This window comes from Maniola jurtina, chromosome 25 (genome assembly GCF_905333055.1).
Source record: "Maniola jurtina chromosome 25, ilManJurt1.1, whole genome shotgun sequence".
NCBI classification, from domain to species: domain Eukaryota; kingdom Metazoa; phylum Arthropoda; class Insecta; order Lepidoptera; family Nymphalidae; genus Maniola; species Maniola jurtina.
The window spans coordinates 298399-317845 of NC_060053.1; the positions used below are offsets into that span (position 1 = coordinate 298399).

Consider the following 19447-nt stretch of genomic DNA (forward strand, 5'->3'; position numbering starts at 1 on the left):
GACTTTTGAACCTTGGGGCACTTCATATTATTTATCCTTGTTTTTAGGGTTCCGTACCCGATGAGACCTTATTACATACTAAGCATTGTTGCAGGCTTTGTATGCCAATGGAGTGCTAAATTGAAAATTGTTGCTAGCATACGACTTTTGAACCTTGGGCATACACTACATTTATTTATTTATTATTCACACATTATCTTATTTTTAAGAAATATTTACAAAAATAAAATAACAGAAACAACAAAAAGTAAAACAACAGAAACAACAAAAAAAAAATACACTTCATATTATTATTTGTCTTTGTTGTTAGGGTCCCGTACTCGAAGCCCGAAGGGTGCCAACTGTCAATGGGACCCTATTACTAAGCCTTCTCAGTCCGTCTGTCCGTCAGCGGGCTGTATCTCGTAAACTGTAATAAGTGGAGAGTTGAGATGTTCTTAGAGAGTGTATTTCTATTGCCGCTATTTCAACAAATAATATACGTTTTTGGTTCTTTTTCTTTTCTACATATATCCATAAAACGAATTTCTGAATTAAATTGTCTAACTAAAACATCAACGTACAGTAAGTAACCTATAGCTCAAGGTTCTCTCTATGTAATGCAGACATTTCACTAAGAAATTAATTTCGGAAATTCTAGGTAGGTCCTTGGGTAGGTCATTATTTTACTTTCAAAAGAGATTAAAAACTCCTACTTAATGCGTATACCGAAATAGAATAAAATTTCTTTTTATCGTATCGTAGGTACTGTAGGTATATTTTTCCATAAAAATGTAATCTTCCAAAATCGATGTTGAAATTTAAAACCGGAGGAGTGACCAGACAAGGGGTTGACATAACTAATATGTTACACGTTTTGGAAACACAAGAATTTTAATTCGAAACAATAAAAAAATGGTAATTTTACGGTACGCCTTAAGATGCACTCTGCAGGTGGCGTTATAAAAACGACACCTATTATTTCGATTTTATTACCTTTTATTATTCCTTTTATATTATGTGGATATAATAGATATAATAGATACTTATAAAATGGTGATAGCGCAGTGGTTAAGACGATGGCTTGCTAGTCGGGAGATCCGGGGTCGATGTCGGGTTATGTAATGTACGTTTAGATACAAGTTAGCCCCTGCCTGCAATCTCACCTGGTGGTAAGTGATGATGAAGTCTAAGATGAAAGCGGGCTATGGCAGTTTTCATTAAACCCATACTCCTTTGGTTCCTACACGGCATCGTATCGGAACGCTAAATCGCTTGGCGGCACGGCTTTTTCGGTAAGGTGGTAACTAGTCACGACCTCTCACCAAACTAGACCAGAAATTTAGAAATTATAAAATTCCAAACCCCTGCCGGAAATCGAACCCGGGACCTCCCGCGCTTACCACTGCTGAGGTCGTCAAAGCTCGTCTTATCTGTTACTAATGTAAAAAAAACTGTGCATTACGTAAAAATCTGATTGCGTTTCAAATCTGCTATCGTTTCTATGCTTTTAACGATCCAATGCCGAAATAAGAGTCCTTTTATAAGGCCAGCACTAAATAACTTAAGAGAGTCATCAAGACATCAACGTTTATGGCCATTTAGCGACTTGTGAGAGCAATTCGTACTGTTCCTTCAGAGCATCACGGCCAAGAGTTGACATAGAATTTTTGCCTGATATCCTTAAGATGAGTCCCGCTACACAATGTATGGACTAGCGGCTAGCTCCGTGATCAACACAAAATAATAGCCATCAAACTCATTTGCCTGGACTCATTTGCCTCATGCCTGGATTGGGCACAATAATTAATCAACCCCAGGACTTTCGTCGTAAGGATTTTGGTTCTCGTTGGTGGTTGGTTGGTGGATTTTCGTGGAAATTTTTTATTTTCTTGGATTAAAGGTATCCTATGTTACTCTCTAGATCTTTAACTATATTCATACAAAAAATCACGTCTATCCGTTGCTCCGTTGTGACATGATTGATGGGCGACCTACTTCCGTATCTATCATATTAGTTAGTTGAAAAAAGTTTCAAGCTATTTTAAAGCACATAAAAACCAAGTTACAGATTTTCGATCAACATTTTCATATACCTTTTGACCCAGTGGTCTTGTATTGTGGGATAGGGGAAGGTTGCATAATATATCATCTCTTACTCTAGAACAGTGGCTACGTTTTTCTTTAGAGCAGATATATACACCAGAATTTATAGACAAACCTAATAAAAACTTCAAAAAATTTATTCAGGCTCTTATTTCATGAGACAGAAGGTTTATAATAGCGTTTTGGTTTGAAGGACTTCAAAACAACCGAGTCGTCACGACAAGGCATTGTTTCTTTGGAGATGATGATAAAATCGGAACCATACAGTGAAGTTTGCCCATTGTTCGTAATCTCCTCTTAACTCCAAACACAAAAGAACCGCTGAGTTATTAGGGTTCCGTACTCCACATAAAATCTAAAAAAAGTGGAATTCTGTCTTTCTAAAAAAGTACGTTACTTTTTAGATAGTACTAGGATAGTCATATAGGCTACTTAATATCACGGAAAATGAAAGAGCTCCACTCGATTTTTAAAAACCTTAATCGACGCGGATGAAGTCGTGGGCATCGCCTATTAAAACAATACAATCATTCTGTTTAATTCTATGTGGAAAGCGTACTATGATAAATCTACGATGGAAAGGCATTCTGAACTAGTGCACAGTGGTAGATGCATTAGACGATTCCAAAATACTTGTTTTTATATATTTGATTAAAAATATCTTTCTATTCTATTCTAAAAAAGGACAAAAACGACACGGAACCCTACAGCACAATCGTGTTCGCACTTAGCTATGTTTTTTTTTGCCAAGTGTTATTCCGTTTTTTTGTTATAAATTCTTTCGACGGATACCTGGTGAAAAGGTGTTCGGTAATTTTATAAATAAAATCGATTCTTGTCTAGAAACCGGGAAGGTTGAAAATTGTTTGAGTTTTGAGTTGAGCTGCTGCATATTTAACGAAAACCTCGCTTTGATTTTGGCGCCATTTAAAAATGTTGATTTGTAATCTCGACATAAGCATTTATTGTGATTGGTTTCCGTTAGTAAAAACCGGTCAAGTGAGAGTCGTTTTTTTTTTAATTATTAGCCATGATTAATATTCCCCCTTTCCCCTCCAACTAAGCGTAAAGCTTGTGCTAGGAGTAGGCCATCAGCTCTGCGAAAGACGTGGCCTGCCCACTGCCACTACAGCTGGCTAATTCGCTGAGCTATGTCGCTCACTCAGGTTCGCCTACGGATTTCCTCGTTACGGATTTGTCCCTCAGAGAGATCCCCAACATAGCGGGCATCATCTAGTAATTCAAATTCAAAATATTTTTATTCAATTAGAGTTTTACAAGTACTTTTGAATCGTCAAGAGCATCTACCACTGGTTCGGAATGCCTTTCCTACCGAGAAGAACCAGCAAGAAACTCAGCGGTTGCTCTTTTCAAAGATTTGATATACAATATTATGCCATGTTTAAAAGTAATTGAAGTCCCGCGCCTAAAAAAATAACCTTTCTGTAGTCGGTTAAAATTTAAAATAAGTGTATCCACTAAAGAATATCTCAATTCTTTAGTAAAACAAAACAAAAAAGAGCAATACTTAAGTAAAATGTAAAATTTTAAAGCTCGCGGGAGACTTGTTTACAAACAATGACCTGCCCGGTCGTCGAACCTGCGCCCTTTGCTCACATAACTGAGCCAAAAGCCGCTTTAAAGCATAAAGACTTGGTCACACAAACTGCGGGACGGAAATGTATGGTTTTTTACTCAGATACGAGTGAGCTTTTGACTGCAACCTCACCTGGTAGTAAGTGATTATGCAGTTTAAGATGGAAGCGGACTAACCTCAAACTGGAAGAGGTATGACATTGACAGTTTTCATTAAACCCAAACTCCTTTGGATTCTAGACGGCATCGTACCGGACTTAATCGCTTGGCATGGCTTTGCTGGTAGGGTGGTAACTAGCCACGGCCGAAGCCTCCCACCAGACCAGAAATTTAGAAATTATAAAATTCCAAACCCCTGCCGGGAAACGAACCCCGGAACTTTATACTAATAAAACCACAGCGCTTTCCAATGCTCTAGGAAGGCCGTTTAAATACATGACTGATAGAAGTTGTAATATTACAGAACTTTATTGTATAGTATGAATGTATGAAAGTGAACTGAAATATCAATAAGTTCATTTGAAAAACCGGTCAAGTGCGAGCCGGACTCATCTATGAAGGGTTCCGTACCATCGTGCAAGATATACAACACTTTCATGTGGAACACTGCAAGTTAATGACGCATAGGGCCATCTATATGTGTAAGCTAATTACTTATTTGTTTTTCGTGAACAATTTTTTTTTTGTGATGTAACCACAAAGACACGATTTTCAGATTTTTTCCTATTACTTGTTCTATAAGACTTAGGAAGTAGGAACCTGCCTGCCAAATTCTATGATTCTAGGTCAACGGTGTAATATAGGTTTTGATTCCCTTTTCTTGATATACAGGACAGACAAACAGAAAACAAAGTTATCCTATAAGGGTTCCTTTTTTCCTTTTGGGGTACGGAATCCTGAAAATATCTTGGATTTGCAAGTGGGCATCATTTTCGTAATCTACAGCCGCGCGTCGGTAAAATTCAAAACTTTAAAAGTTACGAGTACAAGTTATGTTTTTTTCATTAAAAACTTTATTGTAGGGTTAATGGCTGTTATATTTTCATAGATCAAAGGTTTATTACAAACCTATTCTCGTTTTGATGAAATTCTTCATAGTTTTGATGTATTTTAAAACGTAGGATTAACGATGGTTATATTTTCGTAAAATTCCGTCTGGTTAGTGAAAACGTGTGACCTAATTTTCCAGGTTAACTCAATGTTTGCCAGTTTATGTTTGTTTAACAAATTGGTTGGATGCGTTTTAAGTGTTTAAACAATAGAGAAACCGGCTTGGGAATTAATTTTCTCTTATGCAGCTGTCACAATTTGTGTTTCCGTTAATAAATCGATTTTGATGAAAATAATCGATCAAGTGCGAGTCGGACTGGCACACGAAAGGTACCGTACAAGGAATAATATTTTTTAATTTTTCATAAATTTCATGGCAACCATTTTGATTTTTTTTTATTTGTTGTTATAGCGGCATATTGTACATATTCTGTGAAAATTTCGCGCTCGACATATTACGTTTCACGAGATACAGCCCGCTGACAGACAGACAGACGAACGGACAGTAGAGGCTAGGGGTCCCGTTGGCCCCTTCGTATACGGAACCTTAAAAAGCGAGAGAAGTTGAATTAGAAATTACAATGTAATGAAAAATAGCTATAATCCGCCTTAACAGACAACATTGGTTTTAGGTACATTTTCTAGGTATATTAAATTTCAGTCTATCTGTACCTAATATTTCGATAAGTCGATAAGTTACTCGCTGTTACATTTTGTTGAAAACTGTATGAATATTTTTGCCAAGAGAATTTAGTTTTATGACTACATACATAATTACAGAATGCAGTTTGAGTGAATATAATTTAAAACCAACCAAACAACCTAAATCATGGTCAATTCACCATCACTAGGCACGCTCCGAAAAAAGAAATATGGCCGTTTTTGAAAAGGCACACCCGGACTGGCAGGTGATGTGGACACGCGCCTTTAGAATTGCCTTATTGTTATTGAATTTTGTATGTATAATAATATAGCCAAGCGATTTCAGCCTGTATTGTATGAACTTATACCTACTTAAGTAGTCCTGAATACATTTTTTTTTTAATTATTTATTTAAACCAAAGCATAGTTTTACATATTGTTTCCACTTGACATCCTGAAACTCTCTTGAGTTTATATGGATGCAAGTTGCAACACATTCCTTAAATATATTTATACAAATTGTTAAACAAATCGAAACTGAAGTTGAAATTAAGTAAATATTCTAATGTACTTGTAATTAGATAGGTAGGTAGGTAATTATATTTAACTACGTGTTACAGAACACTCGCAATTTAGTGACATCGCACCACAATACGAATTGTAACATGCTTAGAAAGTCATTGCATGCTGTAGATTTTGCTATTTGCTTTATCATCTGTGCAAAAATTAGTGAACTGTCTCACAATAGTATAATAGAGATCTATGGGTTTAGGATTAATTAATAATACGACATACCTATCTGGTTGATTGGGATTTGGGATGAATGAGTTCAGATAACTGGTTCATAAAATTGCTTTGCTATGCTTGGGTTTCTCTAGGTGATCAAATCAGAAATGAGGAGATCCAAAGTACCCGAGTAACCGGCGGTTTATGCGTTACTGAAGTGGCATTGTAACATTGTGGAACCTTCTAGGTATCTTAGACCACATCATCACTTTCCATCAGGTGTGATTGTGGTCAAGCGCTTGCCTATCTATATCTATACTATCTATATCTTCTATACTAATAAATAAAATTGGAGTGTCTGTCTGTAATTTCGAAATAACTACCGCATAATTTTTAAGGTCATATTATGTTTATTTGAACTATACTATAACCGAATCACACGTTTTTAAAATTTTTGTCTGTCTGTCTGTCTGTCTGTCTGTTTGTTTGAAAAGGCTAATCTTGGGAACGGCTGAACCGATTTTGACGGGATTTTCACAGACAAGTAGAGAATTGACCAGGGAGTAACATAGGCTACTTTTTTAACCGACTTTCAAAAAAGGAGTTGTGTTTTTCTACCTATGTACACCGAAATCTCCGAGATTTCTGAACCGATTTGCGTCATTTCTTTTTTAATCGATAGAGGAACTTTGCGAAATTGTTTCATAACCCCCCCCCCACTAGCACTGGAATTCATAGATAGGGGTTTCTTTAGGGGACCATTCAGATTACATGTATCATATTCAATCTTTATGCGTTGGGTAAATACAAATTCAAAATATTTTTATAGACTTTTACAAGTACTTTTGAATCGTCAAAAGCATCTACCACTGGTTCGGAATGCCTTTCCTATCGAGAAGAACCAGCAAGAAACTCGGCGGTTGCTCTTTTCAAAGATTTGATATACGATATTATGCCATGTTTAAAAGTAATTGAAGTCCCGCGCATTGCTGGAGCGAGCTGCAGGTCAAATCCACGCTCTTTTATCATTTACATAATCTTCGATTGTGTATGCTTTTCTCAGGAGCATATTTTAATCATCATCAGGCATCGCAAGACTGTATCCCTTGTACATACTAGCTCACAAACTAACTGCCTATTTATTATATTAGAACACTAGCTGTGACCGCGACTTCGTTCGCGTGGAATGGCTCTCAGCGCGCTTTATATAGCCACGGACGCTCAGGCGCGAGGCGTGTAGTACGTACTCTGTACGTTAAAAATGTTCGCCGTGATTCTTTAAATTGACATAACTTTTTTATTTATGAACCGATTGACATGAAATAAACACTAAATGTTAAGTGAAGCTTACTACAATATATTAGGGAAAACCGTATCTAAATCGAATAAGCCGTTTCTGATATTAGCGTGCACAAACACACAGACAAACAGACAAAAAAAAAATTAATTACAATTTCGGGTTCGGCATCGATATAATAACAACCCCTGCTACTTTTTTTTTATATATTTCCATTGTACAGACACCACTTTTCTACAATTTTATTATATGTATAGATATCACAAAAAAAAAACCATGCAAACATGTTGATATCCTTTCCTTTGTCAGGATTTCATGATATTTCCTTCATGATTACAAATATGAAATGTATGGAATAATTTTGACGAAAATGCTCAGAGGATCCTTGACTATGATATTGTAAGCAAATCGCCATAATGGTTTGTTTAATGTTCCGGCGCGATGACCCAGTTTGGCAGAAGGTTAAAGTGGTACCTATGGGCAGACTAAATTGCTGGGCGTATCGAATTATGCTAACTTTATGTAATGAACTGTAACAACGATGTTTTACAGATATGAAGAGGTAGGTATTTTCTCAAAGATACGTGATATTGGGAGCGCTCATGTACCAAAATTATCATTAAGTAGGTAGAGTAGGTATTATTCAATTTTGCTTTTCTGTGATATTACATACTAGCCGATACCCGCGACTTCGTTCGCGTGGATGTAGGTTTTTTAAAATTCCCGTGGGAACTCTTTGATTTTCCGGGATAAAAAGTACCCTATGTACTAATCCAGGGTATAATCTATCTCCATTCTAAATTTCAGCCCAATCCGTCCAGTAGTTTTTGCGTGAAGGAGTAACAAACATACACACACACACACACACACACACACACACACACACACACACACACACACACACACACACACACACACACACACACACACACACACACATATAAACTTTCTCCTTTATAATATTAGTGTTAGTTACATATTGTCTATCGAATAGGTAAGCCCTCCATGCAAAGCGGCGGCGGCGGGTCAAGATTATAATATAGATATTGGCCATATGATAACTAGATTGAGGGAGCTCTCGGTTTGATCCTAAATCGACGATCTGTCAAAATATTAGGCTATGGGTGACGAGAATCAAAGAACAGTAAATTAAAAATTTATAACACCCCCGACAAGTGAAGGTTACAGTAACTAGAAAAGAGCTGATAACTTTCAAACAGCTGAACCGATTTTCTTGGATTATAGCCAAGAACACTCTCGATCAGGCCACCTTTCAAACAAAAAAAAAAACTAAATTAAAATCGGTTCATTAGTTTAGGAGCTACGATGCCACAGACAGATACACAGATACGCCCGTCAAACTTATATAAGTATAACACCCCTCTTTTTGAGTCGGGGGTTAAAAATAGTCGTTTCATAGTGTTAACAACTACCTCAAGATGCTGCCTTATATCATGAGTCATAGACATCTAGACCTATATCAGATTAATTATTATTATTTATAAATAATTGGCGGGAATGGATTATAAATCACATTTAGTTATTAACTATTTAGATCAATACATATTATGTCGTATTTTATATTTAGCTGATATAATTGTTACGTTAATTGTCTATTACATCACCTTGGTTTACCTCTGTGGTAATTTGTCAAATAGCTTCCCGAAAACAAGTACCTACCTACCTTAAAAAATATATCTGTCAAACTGATAGAAATAGCGAAGGAATCGAATAAAGACGGGTATTGAGAAATAATAATTGTAAGCGAAAACTATTCTCAAAAAAAATACAGTGAAGTGAAATTGGAAAGTGTCTATTATTCAAACCTGTCCCTATACTTCTGCAACAGTCAGAAGTGGGATCACAAGAAGAGAAGAGAACAGAACATTGAAAAACGTGAAAAGAAATTTTTTTTTCTTCTCTTCTGAAGACACCACGCCTCTCTTAGAAAATAACATCATGGACCTATATCGACGCAAACTCATCTTCAAGATGCGACCCGAGGACTGTCCTGTGTATTATAATATCAGGGGACTTGAAGTTGAAATACCTACGAGCAAAATTACGGTCTACCAATACCAGAAGCCCTACTTACTTTATTAAGGGTACCTACTTATCATCATCGGAAAATTATAGAGGCAAAATTACGGTCTACCAATACCAGAAACCCTACTTACTTTATTAAGGGTACCTACTTATCATCATCGGAAAATTATAGAAGCAAAATTATGGACTACCAATACCAGAAGCCCTACTTACTTTATTAAGGGTATCTACTTATCATCATCGAAAAATTATAGAAGCAAAATTACGGTCTACCAATACCAGAAACCCTACTTACTTTATTAAGGGTACCTACTTATCATCATCGGAAAATTATAGAAGCAAAATTACGGTCTACCAATACCAGAAACCCTACTTACTTTATTAAGGGTACCTACTTATCATCATCGGAAAATTATAGAAGCAAAATTATGGACTACCAATACCAGAAGCCCTACTTACTTTATTAAGGGTATCTACTTATCATCATCGAAAAATTATAGAAGCAAAATTACGGTCTACCAATACCAGAAGCCCTACTTACTTTATTAAGGGTATCTACTTATCATCATCGAAAAATTATAGAAGAATCTACTACTTCGGCGCAGGCTTCAAGATGAAGAGAAGGGGAATAAAACTTTACTACGTCTTCGCCACGCGGGGACAAGAAGAGCAGCTGTAATCTACTGACGGGCTAGCTACCACTCGCCGCACCGTGCTAGCCGCCACTCGCCTCGCCGTGCCAGCTGCCACTCGCCGCGCCGTGCCAGCTGCCACTCGTCGCACCGTGCCAGCCGCCACTCGTCCTCCTGTGTCGCCATAGCAACAAAGTCGAGCATACCCGCACCCGGTGAGTCGTTTTAGGTATATTCACTCTAACCATCATTTTTCTGAGCATATGCAAATGCCTCTCAAAATATTAACATTAGTGCAGATAGAATATTTGCCTGCCCACATTGATACTGGAAGTTAATTTTTCAAATGATTTGATAATACCATAAGTATCTAAAGTTTTCATCATAGAGGAGGTTTTGGGTGCGCATACATACAATCACTTAGCAGATTATGAAAAAAATGTGCATGCGTGTGTTATAACAGAAAAAAATAAGTACTTATCTACTTAATTGTGATCTCTGCGCTGTAGGCCAATTCACTTAGCAACAGATTGTATGGCATTGAATGAGTGAAATATCGATTTTGTCAAACTACCATCGTTAGATAAATTAATAATTTTAGGTACATCATCAAATCATTTTTTTTGTGAGGTTATTATTTACAAATTAAATAACCTGTATACGCGTTATTAAGTAGGTACTCCAAACACCGCTAGTCCTGTGGAATGAATTGAATCACAAAAATTCTGACAACCGCCTCTACCGCCATAGCTCAGTGTGCTGATTAATAAAGTATATACAAATACAAAATACAAAAATATTTATTTCGTTAAAATAATTTTACAGAGAACACATAGAAATTAGGACCATCCCAGTAAGTGCCTAGACTTGCTACTAGTACTTGTGGCAGACAGCCCCGCTCCTCCATAACATCTTTTACAATTGAAATAAATGAGTAGTTTCTAATAGTAAGTAATATTCTAACTTGTGACAAAATAATTTAAGCTATTTCATTTCTGGAGGTCTTAACCGCATTGAAATATGTAGGTATACAACTTATGAACGTAGGTGATGAAGCAGACTCTGTACTAGTCCAAAAATTAAAGGCTCATGTCTAAATGTAATTACTCTGATTTGTTAGGATAAACCGCAACTAGCGATGGCTATCAGTTCACCATGGTACTTTAAAATGTGAGGATAAAATGTTAATAATTTAATCCTTAGCTAACTTTAGCGACTGTGTGACCTATTCATGCTAACGGGTGAATGACTCCCCAAATATCTATATAAATAAGTCTGTGTGAAATATGCAAATTAAAGACTGTATGACAAACCCAATGAGAGTAAGAAAAACAGCAATACTTCGAGCCAAATAATCTTAATGTACATAATTAAATTTATAAAATTAATTATAATAGAGATTACTAGATGATACCTAACCAGAAAGACCAGAAAATAGAGCCAGATTAACCTATATCGGAAACTTAATTCTTGATAGTGCCAGTATGTACTGAACTTATTTTTAGATAAATGTATACTTACCTACTATTTTCATAGTTAAAAACAAATCATTTACACAATTGGGAACACTTTGATCGTCAATTGAATTTATAAGATAATGATGTAATGGTGACAATTAATTGCATAAATTCAAAATTTTAAGCGAGGATTCCAAACGCGCCAAGGCTAGGTCTGAGTAGAGCCTACAACAAACTGAGCTACTAATTTTATTTTATTTGTTTTGACAAATCATATATACTAAAAATGGGTACTTATACAAAAGAGACTATTGTACCAAACTATGTACGTTAACTATTGGCTAGTATAGTACATGGAATTCAATAATAGGATTATGTAAAGGTCAGAAGTTTATAAGTAACAGTATGATAGGTTTAATTTATTTTATTTTACGAATTATAGGAAGACAATTTGTTCGAATGCTGAAAGACTGTATCAATCATTATTACAATCTCAATCGCTGTGATTGGTATTCTTATCTCAACAATGCATTGACATAGCCGGAAATGAGTGAGCGTCGACCAATTAGAGGTGATTGCGATTGTGACATTATGACCTTATTTTGCCGTAAACGAGCTAGGACGTCGTAACGTCCAAGCATAAAATTTAACTTATTGATTTACTTAATAAGAAACACTTAAAATATACATATTCTACATTTATTAAATACATAACACTATAACTACACATATTATAGAATATATATAACCTAGATAATATCGTATATCGATAACCTACTAAAAACAACAGTTATGAAACGAAAGAAAATCTTATGATATTACTAAATCAGTAAATGCTGATTAACATCAAGATAATGTCTGAATGTCTACGCTAAAGATATTTTTGAGTATCTTCATTTAAAGAAATAAGTGACTTCCCTAACAGAACGTCTGTGTGACTTCAGTAACGAAACATCTGAGTGACTTCCCTATCTGAATGTCTGAATGACTTCGCTAATGAAACGTCTGCGTGACTTCCGTAACGAAACATCTGAGTGACTTCCCTATCTGAATGTTTGAGTAAAATCCATAACGGAACGCATGTATGACTTCCGTAACGAAACGTCTGAGTGAATTCCCTGACAGGACGTCTAAATAACCTCTGTAGCGAAACATCTGAGCGACTTTCGTAACGAAAAGTCTGAGTGACTTCCGTAACGAAATGTCTTGGTAACTTTTGAAACAAAGTGACTTCTTCTTAAAAAAAATATGTCAACATCGAGAGTGAAGATTGATAAAATACAACAATAGATAATGTAGTAAAAGAGGCTAGTAGACTCAAGAGTCAAGACTACTTTACTTTATTTTCACTACCGTTGATAAGCATTACAGTAAATAACTTCCTCTTCTTGTTAGTCCTTATTTATCCATTGTTAGACATAAGTAGGTCTCCTCACGTACACGCCATTCTTCTGAATGCTGGGTGAGCTTCCTTCAAGTTTTCCCCGCAAGCTTGGTGATGTCGTCGGACCAACAGAATGGTTGTCTTCAGTAAATATAGTATGTTTCAAAAATACAAAAGTCATGAATAAAATAAAATATTTTTTTAAACTTATGTCTAAAGCTCTATATGCCTTAATTAATTACTAATTAACTTTTGACATGGATGGCCCATTAATGGAGTAATAGTGTTTTATAAAATAAGAAATTCCTTTTGTTTGCATTCTGGTATCTAATATAATAAACTGAGACATGATAATATTTGCCAACTATCTCGAACCTTGGTAACTTTATAAATTCTCAAATAGTGCGGATAAGTGCTAAAAGACATTCTTTCATTTTCGAAATTGCTCTCCTAGATGCCTTGTTTTATAACAATCCTGTTTCTTGTTTCTTGTGGAAATAAGATTTGTTCTCTCGTACTTATGCTTTATTCTGTTCCTTATTCCTCATAGAAATTCACCTTCTGAGTAAAAAAATGCATTTTAAGTACAATGTCTGTACCTACTTTAAGGCATATCATTAGAATATGTCTGTGAGATCTTCCTATGAATAATCCGTATGAAATCACAAAGAAGACCGCATGACCTATGCAACGAATCTGAATGAGCTACTTATTCGACGCACTCTGTCACCTACGCAAATAATCTAGGATACCTGCACAAATGGTCTATACTCTATAAGACCTACATAATGAGCCTGTGTGACCCAAGCAACGAGTCTGTGTGACCTGTGCAACGAGTCTGAGTGACCTACGCAACGAGTCAGTGTGACCTATACAATGAGTCTGTGTGACCTACGCAAACGGTCTGTGTGACCTACGCCACGAGTCTATTTTGCTTATCTAGTCTATTTACTACTTATTAATTATAAAAATTTATGCTGCATGATTTATTCAAAATGGGGAAATAAAGGTATATACTACGTATGTACAACATGATTTGAAAGTACCAAAAATAAACTCTGCTAAAACAAAACCCTCTGCCGACCTGTTAATATCTAGGTATAAAATTACAATTATAAAAATATCAAGTAATTGGAAATTACATATACATTAGAGAAAAATGAGTATGAAATTCAATAAACGTTTAGTACGGATTAAAAGAAAAAGGGCTAGAAATGAAATTTCGTATAAATATGGAAACTGTTTTGCTTTCCAGGTTTATAGGTGTCATCCCCGTGGCAAATTCATCTTTATATTAGAAAAAAAGCTAAAGCATCGAAAGTCAGTTACTTCCCTAGTTACTAACATGATAATAATATTATGTTAGCGACCTCGAAAGATACCACCGAAACCTGCGAGATGTTATAATTTGATACCTAACTTTTCCCGTGCACCACAATAAGCAACTAATAAGTGCTGAGCCAAACATAATTCTAAATCAATTTTAGCTTCTTAATAAAATTGTCTCATGAGTCATGACGTCAGCTGTATAGAACTTATCTTGATAGTCATTTAAGTACCTACAATTTTGGATAGTAGGAAGCTACAACGAAATCTGTTACTTATATTTCGTCAATGTTAATCACATACCCACTGGTAATCAAAAGTTATTTTTATTTAATACTTAAATCTTATAGCAAGTCATTAAAAAAAAGAAGAAAATCAATAACAATTTTAATATGAAGTAGGTAATAACTAAAATGAATCTATTGAATATTATATCATATGTACATATTTCCAATTTAAATTATGAATGTTTACATGACCATGGTTGACTAAGTGAGACACTATTATTATTTAGCCTTTTAATGTTGATCACTTGGTGGCGAAACAGATTGACCAAGCGTTTTTTAGGTAACCTCTTAAGTGCATATTACTGTTCGGTGTTTTTCTTTTGCCAGGTGGCCGATGATGCGAAAGCCGGGATGTTATCTGCGGGCCGTGGGGCACGGCCTTTCCAGGATGGCCGAGTGTTAACAACTACCTCAAGATGCTGCCTTATATCATGAGTCATAGACATCTAGACCTATATCAGATTAATTATTATTATTTATAAATAATTGGCGGGAATGGATTATAAATCACATTTAGTTATTAACTATTTAGATCAATACATATTATGTCGTATTTTATATTTAGCTGATATAATTGTTACGTTAATTGTCTATTACATCACCTTGGTTTACCTCTGTGGTAATTTGTCAAATAGCTTCCCGAAAACAAGTACCTACCTACCTTAAAAAATATATCTGTCAAACTGATAGAAATAGCGAAGGAATCGAATAAAGACGGGTATTGAGAAATAATAATTGTAAGCGAAAACTATTCTCAAAAAAAATACAGTGAAGTGAAATTGGAAAGTGTCTATTATTCAAACCTGTCCCTATACTTCTGCAACAATAGTCTGTCTTTCATAGTCTTTCATTGTACTGTGCTATCTAGCGTCAAATGTAGGTAACATTTGACGCCTGCCAGTGACCTCGAAGCCTTGACGCTTTGTTACAGCCCTTTAACTGTCGTGAGTTTAGATGTGGACTTATCTATACTAATAAATAAAATTGGAGTGTCTGTCTGTAATTTCGAAATAACTACCGCATATTAAGGTCATATGGTTATTTGAACGATACTATAACCGAATCACACGTTTTTAAAATTTTTGTCTGTCTGTCTGTCTGTCTGTCTGTCTGTCTGTCTGTCTGTTTGAAAAGGCTAATCTTGGGAACGGCTGAACCGATTTTGACGGGATTTTCACAGACAAGTAGAGAATTGACCAGGGAGTAACATAGGCTACTTTTTTAACCGACTTTCAAAAAGGGAGTTGTGTTTTTTTACCTATGTACACCGAAATCTCCGAGATTTCTGAACCAATTTGCGTCATTTCTTTTTTAATCGATAGAGGAACTTTGCGACATTGTTTCATAAAAAATTTGGAGTCCAACTGCTCAATCCTGATGCTGCAGGGGATCTGACCAATCCACGCGGGTGAAGCTGCGGGCATCAGCTAGTATTATAATAATATAATACTTACCCGTATCAAAAAAACATTCAACGATTGTATATAGGCCTCAAGGTACGCCCTTCGACCGTGACGGTATACCGTAATGACTCCAAATTACGAATTATATGGGGTTAGGACCACCAGGGCGTGAGGGCAGTCGCGTACAAAAATATTTACAACCAATCCACACTTTTTACACGACTGTCCAAAAAGGAGGGTAATGGTTACAGGGTTCACGTATGTTGGATATATGTTTGTACTAGCTGATGCCCGCGACTTCATTCCCGTGGATTTAGGTTTTTAAAAATCTCAATGGGAACTCATTGATTTTTTGGGATAAAAAGTAGCTTAAGTGGTAAAATCCAGGGTACAATCTATCTCCAATCCTTTCTGTCAAATCCGTCCAGTAGTTTTTGCGTGAAAGAGTAACAAACATCCAGCCATACCTACATATAAACTTTCGTGTTTTTGTTCCAGGTTCCACTATACCTAGTTTCTAAATGCCTGAATAGATTGAGAATTTGTGATGTATGGGGTTATTGTATCGTTAGAAATTAGAATACTTTATTATTGAAAAGAATTCAATGTGGCAGAGCCGTCGCTTATGTGTGTGTGTGTGCATGTGTGTGTCCGTGCATATATCACACTATCACACTAATATTATAAAGCAGAAAGTTTGTATGTGTGTGTGTGTGTGTGTGTGTGTGTGTGTGTGTGTGTGTGTGTGTGTGTGTTTGTGTGTGTATGTTTGTTACTCCTTCACGCAAAAAGTACTGGACGGATTTGGCTGAAATTTAGAATGGAGATAGATTATACCCTGGATTAGCACATAGGCTACTTTTTTAACCGACTTCCAAAAAAGGCGGAGGTTCTCAATTCGTCGGGATCTTTTTTTTTTTTTTTATGTATGTTCCCCGATTACTCAAAGACCCCTGGACCGATTTGGAATATTTTTTTTTGTTTGAAAGGGTATACTGTGCAGGTGGTCCCATATAAATTCGGTGAAGATCTGATGAATATCTTCGGAGATGGAGAACAGAACTCCTCAATGGATAAGAGCAAATTTCTCGCGATCAGTGTAATAGCTTAGTAAACAGTAGGGTTTTAACTGGGCATAGCATATTATAGTACAGTGAGGCCACTAAAAATTGTGAAATAAAAAATTTTCAAAAGAAAATAAAACCGACTTCAAAAACCAAAAACACTAAAAAGTAGAAAATAATTTTTGTTTAGCTACACATGTAATGTACCTAGGTATGAAGTCGGGCGAGCTTCACTCTTGGATTTCTAATTTTGTTTTAATATGCTCGCTCGACTTCATACCTAGGTACATTACATGTGTAGCTAAACAAAAATTATTTTCTACTTTTTAGTGTTTTTGGTTTTTGAAGTCGGTTTTATTTCTCTTTTGAAAATTTTTTATTTCCCGGAAAATCAAAGAGTTCCCACGGGAATTTTAAAAAACCTACATCCACGCGAACGAAGTCGCGGGCATCAGCTAGTATTGTATATGGGTGTGTTTTTTTATATGTAAGGACTGACATTATTCTGTCAAAAAAGGATAGTTGGCAAATTGTAAAATAAATAAGGAAAATTGATAAAAAATTGTTTATATCAAACAACGTCACTAACCATCTAATGGGATTGCAGTAAAATAGAAACGTGGTAACTTTTCAATGTCAACTGGAATTTAGAGATGAACATAACATAAACAAGCAGATATATTCAAGTATGAGTCATATGAATATTTTATCACAACCAGACATAGCACGATGTTTGTTTAAGTATTGAGTTTCATAGTTCTATGAAAACAGATACAAATATTCGTTTATCTCCTTGTAACATAACCTTACTTGTCGGCACTTTTGGCTTAGGTGTTAAATTACTATGGTCAGTATATTGTTAGTCCAAGGTGTCCAAGGAATTATGAGAATTCTGTATGTATGTGATCAAATCAGAAATAAAGAGGTCCATAGTACGACCAGAGTTGCCACATAGCTTAACGGGTTGCGACTTGCTATGCTGAAGTGTTAATGGCCAGGGCACATAGTTCGAAACAGATAGACAGACAACAAAGTGATCCTATAAGGGTTCCGTTTTTCCTTTTGAGGTACGGAACCCTAAAAACGATAGACGTTTGAGATCCCAAAGTTGCTAGAAAGCGCAGGGTTGGAAGACCATCCATTAGTTGGGCAGACAACATCTAATATCGAATAGGTGTCTATTGGTGGAATGTGTTATAGTTAATAATATGACTTACTAGATGATGCCCGCGACTCCGTCCAAGTGGATTTCGGTTTTTAAAAATCCCGTGGGGATTCTTCTTTCCGGGACAAAAAGTTGCCAATGTCAATTTCTGGGGCGTAAGCTACCTCTGTACCAAATCGTATATATCCTTAAGAATCCCGTAGGAACTCCTTGATATTCCGGGATAAAAAGTAGCCTATATCTGTCCCCGGGCTGTAAGCTAACTCTGAACCCCAAAATTGGTTAAACTGTTGGACTGTGAAAAGCTAGCAGATAAACAGATAGACACTCTTTCTTTTCGTGGATGGATATGATATTGATTGCATCAAAACTGCCCACACATAAAAGATGGCAGTTTTATGAGTACATAAAAATTAAATTAAAAATTTAAAAAACCCCCGACACATAAACCTCTAAAAAGTAAAAAAATAATAGGTAAGTATGTATGGGCCCTTTAAGAATAGTATAAATAGTAAAGTTTTTATCCAAGCGCTCGTTGCGCCAGGGGACCGCTACCTATCGTAAACTATGAAAGTCATTGTAGAAAGAATAGTCTTTAGCGGTCCCCCGACGCAACGAACGCTTGGATAAAAACTTTACTATTTATACTATTCTTAAAGGGCCCATACATACTTACCTATTATTTTTTTACTTTTTAGAGGTTTATGTGTCGGGGGTTTTTTAAATTTTTAATTTAATTTTTATTTCACGCTTTTTAAACTTTTATTCATAAATTACCGTTTATTTGTGCCATTCTAAAACCCAATTTCTATAATAATATAAATCCAATAAGGCAGCTAATATCTTTTCAAAAGTAACATCAATGTTATGTTAATTATACGTTCCATGAAATATTTTTGACCGAACATCACTAAATCAAGAATTATCTGAATGACTCACATAGTTTAACACGACCAAAACGAAATATCTGTTTCTAACATGTCGTTGCTTTAAAAATGTACCCATTTTACGTAGTTCGCTTTTCAAGATATACCTACGATTAAATTGAAATCGACTTTCACCCGATGAAATAAGGAATAAAGTGGCTTGTATTTCATTTTGTTTGTTATTGCATGTCAAATTTTTATTTGACATAACTTTCAAAAACCGGTCAAGTGCGAGTCTGCCTCACACATGAAGAGTTCCGTACAAGTTTTTTTTTATGTAATGACAATTCAGTTGTCGGATTTTTCACTTTACTTGGGCCACAGGAGTAGAGTGCTTGGGCTATAAGATATTGCTACCTGC

At 35.7% G+C, this 19447-nt stretch overlaps 1 protein-coding gene across 2 annotated transcripts in view; it reads left to right on the top strand.

Moving 5' to 3' along the window:
• LOC123878171 (lachesin-like) overlaps positions 1-19447 on the top strand; it is a 168286-nt gene that overhangs the window by 62860 nt on the left and 85979 nt on the right. The window lies entirely within an intron of this gene.